The sequence below is a fragment of the Nicotiana tabacum genome, chromosome 10, assembly GCF_000715075.1.
Source record: "Nicotiana tabacum cultivar K326 chromosome 10, ASM71507v2, whole genome shotgun sequence".
NCBI classification, from domain to species: Eukaryota; Viridiplantae; Streptophyta; class Magnoliopsida; order Solanales; family Solanaceae; genus Nicotiana; species Nicotiana tabacum.
Genome location: NC_134089.1, coordinates 72,648,329 through 72,660,197, shown reverse-complemented (window position 1 = coordinate 72,660,197; position 11,869 = coordinate 72,648,329). Strand labels below are relative to the sequence as shown.

General features: G+C 35.7%; 1 long non-coding RNA gene across 1 annotated transcript; it reads right to left on the bottom strand.

The window, feature by feature from the left end:
* Nucleotides 1–7,915: 7,915 nt before the first annotated feature.
* Nucleotides 7,916–9,450, bottom strand: LOC142164675 (uncharacterized). The gene is made up of 2 exons (XR_012695554.1): nt 9,092–9,450; nt 7,916–8,249 (listed from the first exon to the last, which is right to left on the bottom strand). It is a non-coding gene; the product is annotated as an uncharacterized LOC142164675 (long non-coding RNA).
* Nucleotides 9,451–11,869: the final 2,419 nt, after the last annotated feature.

Sequence of the window (11,869 nt, the reverse complement as noted above, 5' to 3'; positions counted from 1 at the left end):
CAATTAAATCCTAAATATGCATGCGACCTGTATTTTTGTATTTTTTTAATTAACTACAACAAGGTAAACATTTACGGACAAAACAATTACCAAAATGTCACGTAAATTCTAAAAATTGTACCCAAAGGTAACTTGTTTTGTTTTATATTTCGATTTCTTTTGGAGTAATTTTCGCGAAGCAAAAATCACGTGCTCACAGTACTTATGAAGGGTAAATTGTATTCTAAATTGTATCATCTTCAGGCCAATATAGTTAAAGAGGAAGATGTTGTAACTTATAGAAAAAGTGATTGAAATCCATCTCAGTTGTGGCACTTGCGACTTGGTCATATGAGTGATAATGGATTGTCTTTGTTGAGCAAGCAAAATTTGATGAATGAGTACAAAAATTAAGTTTTGACTTTTTGTGAGCATTGCGTATTTAGTAAACAGACATGGGTAATAAGATAAAGCACTAGACCATAGACAAGTTAGATTATGTACATTCCGACTTATGGGGTCCAAACAGAATTCCTTCCAAGAGTGGTGCCCAGGTATTTTATGAATTTGATTGATGATTACTCAAGTATGGTGTGTGTATTTTATGAAAACAAAGATGAAGTATTTTGGCATTTGTTAAATGTAAGATGATAGTTGAGAGGCAGATAGAAAGAAAATCTAAGCATCTTCGGATTGACAATGGTTTGAAATTTTGCAATTCTGAGTTCAATAATTTTTGCAGCATAGAGGGTAGAGTGAGACACTGCACTTGTGTCGGATCACCACAACAGAATAGTTTTGGAGAACGTATGAACGAAACGTTTTGTGATAGGGCACAAAGCATGTTTTCACATTTTTGTGTTAATAAGGATTTTTGGGCTGAAGCGATCAATATAACTTGTTATTTGGTCAACAGATTTCCTCCATATCTATTGAGTTCAAAACTCTTTTTGAGGTATAGTCCGATTCAGTTGTTGATTATTCAAATTTGAGGATAATCGGTTGTCCTACTTATGCTCATGTCAGAGATGAAAAACTTGAGCCGAGGGCAAAGAAGTGCATATTTCTAGGGTATGCAAGGGGAGTGAAAGGTTATAGGTTATGGTGCACATATCAAAAGACTCCAGGGCAAATTATCAGTAGGGATGTAACAATTAATAAATCTGTCTCACTAGACAGTCAGAGGGATAAGGCAATAACACAAGCAAATCATGGTGTTAGTGACCGCATAGAGCTAGAAATTAAATTTTCACTAGCTCAGCCCAATAGTTCTAAAGTAGAGGAAATGGAGGAGATGCAAAATATTGATCAAGAGGATAGTATTAATATACTTGTACATCATCAACCATATAGCATTACAACATGCAAAGAGAAGAGAGTGATCAACCGATCGCAAAGGTTTGCAAACGTAGTTCAAGGGAATCTTCTTGAATGTACGAATTTTGTGGGATTTGCTTTGGCAGTTGCAGAGATCGTTGATGCGTTTGAGTGTTATAGCTATTGTCACGACCCAAACCGGTGGGTCGCGATGGGCACCCGATACCTTACTCAACCGAGTACCAACGTAACGTATCTTTCTTATTACATCATTATAGACACGTGACATACGGGCCTAGTAGGCCAACATAATTATTTATAAACTCAAACATAGGCCGAACAAGGCCGTACAATCTTTCACGCATACGACATATGTCTACAAGCCTCTAAGAATACATAAATGTCATAGAGGTCGGGATAGAGTCCCGCCATACCAAACAATACACGTCTAAATCAAACTAACCAAACAAGCAACTCCGAAGCAAATGGAGCGCACCAACATCTTCTGCCGAGCTAATAGCCTACTTGGAGGGCTCTTGACCTGTCTATCGGGACCTGCGAGCATGAAACGCAGCATCTCCAGGCAAAAGGGACGTCAGTACAAATAATGTACCGAGTATGTAAGGCACATAAATAAATACATAAGAGACATGGAAGACATATAGAGTACATGACTCAACCTATAAGTCTGAATAACTTTGTAAATCATAAATTACTTTTAACGCCATGCATATGCGTATGAATGTCATGTCTTGCATAGGAACATGTTTTATAATATCATCAGTCTCTGAGGGCATCCCATCATATTATATCGGCCATTGTGGGCAAAATCATCATCGTATACCAGTTGATCAGGTGGTGGTGTGTATATAACGCCATAACCTTTCCCATATCCCATATACATATATATATACATACATACATATATATGCGTATATAACGCCATTTGAATACATACATATATATGCTTATATAACGCCGTTTGAATCATATTTCAGCCACTGTGGGCCACATCATCATCATATACCAGCTGATCAGGTGGTGGTGCGTATATAACGCCGTAACCTTTTCCCATATCCCATATATATATATATATATTTACATATATACGCGTATATAACGCCATCTGGTCATGGGTCAATGCATATGAATGCAGTACATAAAAAGTACATCAAAAAAATCATTCGGAATGTCATAAGACCATTTTGCCTCTGAGTAATATTATAAAGTAAACTGTTTTCAACTTTCGTATTGTTCTGAGACCCATGAACAGATGGTAAGATATTATAACACATGGAAATTCAAAAGAACACAGATATCTCTAATACTTCTATGAATAGAGTCATTCATGGAATTTGTGCATTTGCACGTTCCGTTCGTATCGTATAGATCATGCCAAAAGAAAGAAGTGATAGTCTTAACATACGTGGAGTAGGAGAAACTCCGTATAATATTTCGTTGGAAGACCTTCGTTGTTTGAACGAAATTTGCCTTTGCTCCTTAAATATTCACGGACGAAAATATTTTCTGGTTCCTAAAACTTTGGAACGAATGATCATTGAATTCTTTTGATTTTGGAGAAAAACGTTTCTGGTTCTTCTTAGTTTTGAAAGAATGACATTGAATTCATTTTAATTTTTTTGGAGGAAAATGTTTTTCTTTGGTTGCTTGAGAATTTGAGATGGAACGTTTCTGTTCCTTGAAGCTTTGGAAAGAATGACATTTCTTTGAGTCATTTTGGTTCATATTTAGACTTTGGAAGATAACTTAGTCAGTTGTCCAATCTTGTTTTTGCATAGGTGGCTATAAGTGACTTACTTAGTCACTTCTTATCTTAGTGGCTTCTTGCCACGTGGTTGGGGATAATTATTAGGTTTTTATCTGCTTATTAGTTAATCGGGTATTGTTCTGTTACCCGGTAATTAACCAATTACCCGCATAATTTATAAATTACTTAAAATTCAACTTATTTTTAATATTCTTCATATATACTTTATATATTATACTACCGTGGTCATATGGTACCTTACATAGTACTAGTTTATAATTATCGGATATTATCGCTCGACCCGTATTTTATCCCAAATTGACCACTTTTAACGAAACTCCTTTTCTTTAATTCGTGTACCCCTTTATCCTTCATAGCACTTATTTATCGCTTGATATAAATAGAGTATTACTTATAATCCCAAAATAAATCTCATTCCCGAATTTGCGTCGATTAATCTTACGACGAAGCTTTATTGTACGACGATGCTTTAATGTACAAAAATGCGAAATATAATATCTCATTTTCAGACTTTCATCATTTTACTTATGGCGTACTTTCATGCACTAAAACCTGGGGTGTAACATCATCCCCCCCTTTCGAACATTCGTCCTCGAATGTTGGCTGGTGCACTTATCGTTTTCGTAACTTATGTCTTCTAAATACTTTGTGCTCTTCTTTCCATCATGGCAACTGTTCTGTGAGTAAATCCAAATTCTAGGGCATTCCCTCCTTTAGGCCTCTTTCACACCCCATGATTTGTAATCATAATTCGTCCAATCTTGTAACTGTTGCTACCTTTTGTCATGCAGCCTGTACGACTTCTTCCTACTATGTGCGCCTATGAGACTCTTTCCTTTAGCTTTTAGCCAATCGCCTTTTCTTACTTTGGGAACATATACAGAACTCGACAAGATGTCCCTTTGGGTATCTATGAGTATACTGAAGTTCTTCTCTCGGTACTTTGTTGAACTCACGAATATTGCTATATTTTATCGCATGGGTCCGTTTAGCCATCCGTATGACTTTACTGCATCTAGCTGGGTCATACTATACCATAACTCTTACTTCGATTTTTAGTTGCTGAGGCCGACGACCAAACTCTAGGTTACTCTTCCACTGGTTATTATATATGTATAAGTCTAAGTCCTTTAATACTTCCTCATTACTGTTTATCTTAGGAATGATTGTCTAATTTCATTTCGTACTTTGTAACTTTTATCCATCCATTGTCGATTCACCTCAATGTTTATCTATAATCTTCCATCGATAACTTGAAACTTCTTACGTAATACATTGCCACTAGGGCTTAAGTTGCATCGAGGAATATTTGAAGTGATTCCCATAATCGTATTTCATAGTGTCTCAATGTGATTCTACTTATGGGGTATCTTAATTTCGTGCCGTCCATGAAATCTTTTTCTCCTCCTCTTCTTCTATTTTTTCAAATCATTATTCAAACGAAGGCCCAAACTTCATCTTTTATTTGTGACAACTATACCCTCATTTTATTACTGGGTCAGCATTTCATTCCTTCTAAATGCCATTTGTCTTTGACTTCTTTGAGTTTATTCAGGCTACACTAAGCTTTGTATAACATAGAGAAATCATATGCTCTTATTGTTTTCATGGGCTTAGTTCTAAGGACTTATCTATTTTGTTACTTTCCCATTCACATATTCTTATCCTTGCTCCTGTCTTCTAGAACCTTGTCGCTTTACCATACAATAACTTTTGACCTACACATCTCTATTTATATTACTTGCAACCTTTCAACTTGCCCGTATCATAGATTTTCTTATGTCATTTGGAACATCAAGCGAGACATCGCATCGTCTCTAATTCTTCTTTACTCTGTTAGTCAAGCTTTTCAATACCTAGACCATAGGTTGGAAGGTATGCTACTAATGATGCCGCTATCATTCCTGGATATTGAATCTCAGCACTTCTAACCTTTTATCCGAAGTATGGACTATTCACATATTCTGCCTTTGAGTATCTTGTACGTTATTTACCTTTACCTTACTTACCTTAAAATCTCGCATCGTATCTTCTATCTCTTTCCTGACCTCCCTTCCACCTAGGTGTAATTCATGTCCATAACTTTAGGTTCTATTATAATACTCGTACCTCTGGTATATACACAATCCGGTGGGAGCTTTGTACTGACTTCTTATGAGGCTGATACTTCTTCTAACTGGCTTCCCTGTAGAGCTATTATAGACTATGGTTGTTGTGTTATTTCTCTAGAACATCTGATATTAAGAGTGATTCTGTCACGTTCTCAAGCACAACTTCTATAATTTTTTTCTAGGTCCAATAATCAGACTCCTGATTTACTTGGGTGATGTAATTCTTTAGTTTCCTCTTCCTTCTGATTAGCCTTTATGTAGGCTTAAGCTATCTCCTGACCTGCGGCTCATGGTATTAGTTATTACTTTAGCCTTTTATGGATGCTGAGGAATATCCATGATAGAACCCTTTAATAATTCAATCCTTCGTCTATGACCTGGGCTCAATTCTTTCTGTTAACGTATACCAGAATCTTCTACGGTTGTATATACTGCATGTATAAAGCCTCGAACCCTTAAGTGCATTCATAACGTAACCAACTCTGGATCATTGATCAAATAATTTTTTTTCGTTCCATATTAGCTTTCTTTCAAGATAAGCTATTACTTTTCCTAGTCTTTCTGCCCCGTGTTGCGTCCATACTTGGCTTATCTCAGTTCCCACACATGCCAGAGTTTTCATGCAACTCATATGATCTCAAGTATTACTTTTAATTTTTACTTCCTGTTCATTAGCCACGGTAGGTGCCACTTTCCTTTGGAGTGCTTCCAATGTTGTTGTGAGACTGTTATTACACGACCATTCTCTCCTTAGGTCACTGAGCTTAGGTTGAAGCCTTCTTCCTTACTTTCTCATTTAGTCTTTCGTAGTAGTATTTAGGGAGGGTCCTCTGACTTTTGTAAGGCTGCGAGCTTATCACATTATATGCCTGGCGGAATTTTCGATGTTCTTCCTTGCCTATAATTACCCGTAGTTACTTATCTCCACGCCATTGTGCTTGTAGGGTTACTCCTGAACTAATATTTTGATTGTCTTCACGGTGGTACTTTCTTTTATTTCCGCAACACTCATTTTAACTTACCCAACTCTTATATGGATGCTTTTCTAGGATCACAATGTCATAACTGTGGGGCTGAATTCCTCATATTGGGGTTCCCTATGTTTATCTTGCACGATCTATTAATTTGTCTTTATTCTCTTATCTAGTCATAGCTAGGCTCTTCTTGAATCAACTACTAATTGTTTGTTGGCCCATTCCCGTATCAATATTCCGCGTAATCTTTCTTGGGTCATTTCCTTTGTCTTAACTTGCCTCTCGCACTGGCTCTATGTTAATTAATAATATATCGGCAGGAACCCTTACTTCCTTTTACTGACGTCGTGTTTGAATAATTCTCTTGTATCGTGGCATGACTGCAGGCTTTGAATAAGTGAAATCTCATCCCTTTTTCGTTTTATCGTATTCTTCCTTTTCCATTCCATAATTACCAAAACCACTTAATTCTGACGTAATGTCACGTCATTCCATATTCCCCCTTTTTGGGGAGTACTAAAAATTGAAGCTACGACAATTTGCCTATAGATGTTCTACCTCTTTATTTTTGGCATCCTTTCACATCATCGATGACCCTTACTCTCCTTGCGGTAATCCTTTTGTATTAAGGATAACGAAATTCCTTACTTGCGAGGTGACAATTACTATAACTGGCACATATAGTCTCTTAAGCTTAATTTTGCTCACATTGCTTGCTGTAGGAAAGCATCTTTCTGAATGACCATTCTCGAAATTTCCCATGAATCTTCTTTTGTTTTCCATTCTATTATTGGCGGAACAAAATCTGAAGTTCTTATGATGGCGACTATCACCAGTCACGCAGTCCTTAATTCATTTTAGTTTATCTTGTTCACCAATCCATACTTGTTCTATTACTCTGGGGTCTAACTTTTCCTCTTGGTAATCACGCTAGAGTTGCGAATTTATTTCTTGAAATGAGGATATGATTGTATGGCCTATACTCTTTTGTTGTCCTAAGGCCTGTCACTTCTCGTTTCTTCTTTCACTTGATTATAGATTTTGTAATATTGTCATCTTATGATATACCGTTGTCATCCATGTATCATATCTTACTCATAATGCTTCATTAACTCTTTGCTTATTTCCCGCTAACATTTATGCCTATCACTTTATTCTGCAAACTTGAACAAGATATTTTTTTGCTCTTAGCTTCCCTTTGCTCTATCCAATGGCTCTTCAAGTTGCTTAACGTTCTCGTTTTACTAGGGACGCGAGCCACACTAAAGTAATATTTATCCCTTCAAGGCTTATAGTGCATGTCTTTGTAGTACTCATATCTGGCTGCACTATTTCAGAGTGCACCATCTGGTGTCTCATAAAGCGATCTATTAACATATTTGCAATATCCTTCGGAAATGTCAACTGACGCAAACAATTTATCCATCATATCTTCTTATACCACTTCTGTTAATCCCCATAGGGCATATCTGGAATGGGTGCGACCAATTGTATATACCTCTGTTACTATTGAATATAACTCAAAAAACTTATGTTCCTCTGCGTCAATTATAAACGCCGTTAGCCTTTATTATTTGGGTGCCTCGTACCCTTCTTCATCTTGTTTCCTTTGCTTGTTGAAACCTATATTTATCTTTTTAATCTCTCATTGTTTTTTTTTGTTTTTTTTTACCATAAAGATAGATAGACATTTTTTGCCTTAAGGCTTCTTATCAGGAAGCTTGCACCTTTCAGTACACCCATGATCTTCTAAAGACCTCACATTTACTTATCGTAGGCATTATACAAAAATTCAATTCCTCTGACTCAGCCTCTAAGAATACAAGCTGTATATGTCGTATACAAAAATACAATCTTTCACGTATACGACATATGTCTACAAGCCTCTAAGAATACATAAATGTCATAGAGGTCGGGATAGAGTCCCGCCATACCAAACAATACACGTCTAAATCATACTAACCAAACAAGCAACTCCGAAGCAAATGGAGCGCACCAACATCTTCCGCCGAGTTGATAGCCTACTTGGAGGGCTCTCGACCTGTCTATCGGAACCTGCGGGCATGAAACGCAGCCTCCCTAGGCAAAAGGGACGTCAGTACGAATAATGTACCGAGTATGTAAGGCACATAAATAAATACATAAGAGACATGGAAGACATATAAAGTACATGACTCAACCTGTAAGTCTGAATAACTTTGTAAATCATAAATTACTTTTAACATCATGCATATGCGTATGAATTTCATGTCGTGCATATGTACATGTTTCATAATATCATCAGCCTCTGAGGGCATCCCATCATATCATATCGGCCACTGTGGGCAAAATCATCATCGTATACTAGCTGATCAGGTGGTGGTGCGTATATAACGCCATAACCTTTCCCATATACATATACATACATACATACATACATACATATATATACGCGTATATAATGCCATTTTAATACATACATATATATATGCGTATATAACGCCGTTTGAATCATATTTCAGCCATTGTGGGCAACATCATCATCATATACCAGCTGATCAGGTGGTGGTGCGTATATAACGCCGTAACCTTTTCCCATATCCCATATACATATATTTACATATATACGCGTATATAACGCCATCTGGTCATGGGTTAATGCACATGAATGCAATGCATAAAAAGTACGTCAAAAAAATCATTCGGAATGTCTTAAGACCATTTTGCCTCTAAGTAATATTATAAAGTAAACTCTTTTCAATTTTCGTATTTTTCTGAGACCCATGAACAAATGATAAGATATTATAACACACGGAAATTCAAGAACATAGATATCTCTAATACTTCTATGAATAGAGTCATTCATGGAATTTGTGCATTTGCACGTTCCGTTCGTATCGTATGGATCATGCCAAAAGAAAGAAGGGATAGCCTTAACATACCTGGAGTAGGAGAAACTCCATATAATATTTCGTTGGAAGACCTTCGTTGTTTGAACGAAATTTGCCTTTGCTCCTTGAAAATTCACGGACGAAAATATTTTCTGGTTCCTAAAACTTTGGAACGAATGATCGTTGAATTCTTTTGATTTTGGAGAAAAACGTTTCTGGTTCTTCTTAGTTTTGAAAGAATGACATTGAATTCATTTAGATTTTTTTGGAGGAAAACGTTTTTCTTTGGTTGCTTGAGAATTTGAGATGGAACGTTTCTGTTCCTTGAAGCTTTGGAAAGAATGACATTTCTTTGAGTCATTTTGGTTCATATTTAGACTTTGGAAGATAACTTAGTTAGTTATCCAATCTTGTTTTTGCATAGGTGGCTATAAGTGACTTACTTAGTCACTTCTTATCTTAGTGGCTTCTTGCCACGTGGTTGGAGATAACTATTAGGTTTTTATCCGCTTATTAGTTAATCGGGTAATGTCTCGTTACCCGGTAATTAACCAATTACCCGCATAATTTAAAAATTACTTAAAATTCAACTTATTTTTAATATTCATATATATACTTTATATATTATACTACCGTGGTCATATGGTACCTTACATAGTACTAGTTTATAATTATCGGATATTATCGCTCGTCCCGTATTTTATCCCAAATTGGCCACTTTTAACGAAACTCCTTTTCTTTAATTCGTGTACCCCTTTATCCTTCATAGCACTTATTTATCGCTTGATATAAATAGCGTATTACTTATAATCCCAAAATAAATCTCATTCCCGAATTTGCGTCGATAATCTTACGACGAAGCTTTATTGTACGACGACGCTTTAATGTACGAAAATGCGAAATATAATATCTTATTTTCAGACTTTCATCATTTTACTTATGGCGTGCTTTCACGCACGAAAACCTGGGGTGTAACAGCTATCCAGAAGCTATTTCGAGTACAAAACCAAATTGATGGATTAGTACTATGGCTGAAGAGATTGAGTCTCTTGACAAGTTTAGGCGTTGCCTAGAATTGGTTGATGTGTGTGGCAATGGGTAGAGCCCTCGCGAGAGCTGAGGGCAAGGTAAAAAGACGTTGTACATGTTGATGAAGAGAATTCAAGCCAAGGAGAAGATTTGTAATTTGTGGTTTAAATTATTTCCTTGTATTTTTAGGAAACCTATAATCCCTATAGGTTTGGGAAAACCCATTGTTCTAGTAGATTTGAGGAAAAAACCTTATTGTCCTTATCAAATTGGGAAGCCTTTCTCTTATAGGCTTGAGACTATTTGGGATCTATATGTAGGGCTTGTAGTTGGGGCTTCTGTATATTATATTGTGCTTTTGTTGTCATTCATAGGGAAAAACTCTCTTTGCTTCTACCCCGAGGATTAGGCTTAGCTGAACCTTGATTTTTTCTCTATTTACTTTGTGTGTGATTGTATGTTAATTAAACCATGATCTTCCGCAACAAAATTCTCATTCTAATTCCCAAGAAATTAATTTGTTACGTTATGTCATTTTACTTAGAAAATACGGAAAAGTTTAATCTAATGATTATATGGTTTGAATATATAGTTTTTTATGAGCTACTACATATAGCAACAGAGCAAGAAAATAATAGTGAGTACTACATCTTACCGGCCAAGAACAATTTCTTGCATGCATCACGATTCATGGGCGATTCGTTTTTCAATCGATTTGATATTTGTGACAAAGAAAGAGGAATTCAATCAAATAAAGGAAAAAAGGGTGCAAAGACCAAAGAGGACATCAATGTATTAGTTACTAGAGCAATTTCTTTTTCAGAAAACAAAATTTAAAATAGAAATGTTTAGCGCCTCTTTTCACCTTTTATTGTATTTTTTTTTTGTCAAAAAGAATGATCAGTGACTGTCTAAATTAATTACTCTGATAATGCAATAACCTACACGTTTCGGTGGCCTATCATGACAGGGAGAAAGTTCCTCCAGCTCAGCCCACCGACGACTGTTTCTTCCTTTTATTTTATGTATTTTTTATGGGTTTTGCAGTGGTCTGAGTAGGGGTGTTCATGGTTCGGTTTTGATCGATTTTTCCCTAAAAAGAAACCAAACCAAGTAAGTCGGTTTTTTAAATATTAGAACCAAATCAAACCAAACCAATTATGTCGATTTTTCCTCGATTCGATCTATGTCGGGTTTTGTCGGTTTTTTCAGTTATTTATCAGTTTTTTCTTAAATATAAGACATACACTACCAAACACATATTCCGGCGACCACATTTTCAACATAATACTATCAAATCAATTGCCCTTTGAGAAATTTATTATTTACCAAGATATATTAATGATAATTTAATCAAATAGTGATGAATAATTTAAGGACTCAAAGTGCAAACTATTAACATTTACCATAAATTTCTGAAAGTTTGTATAAAAACTAATATATATACATACATACATACATATATACATACATACATACATATATACATACATATATACATATATACATATATATATATATATATCGTTTTGTATTTTATTTGCGAAACTAGTATGTTATATTTGTGAGCACGTGATTTTTGCTTCACACGACAATCGCTCCAAAAAGAAATAAAAAAAAATATATATAATTGGCCCCGCTGTACAATTTCGGATTTCTGTGCGGCACCTTGTGGATTTATTTGTGACTTTGGCCCATTCTTATTTATTTACTTTATTAAAATAAAATTCAAAAAAAATATATGTGTCCTGCGTAATTCAAACCGTAATTCGGTCGTTAAATAGAAAATCGTGAATAGGC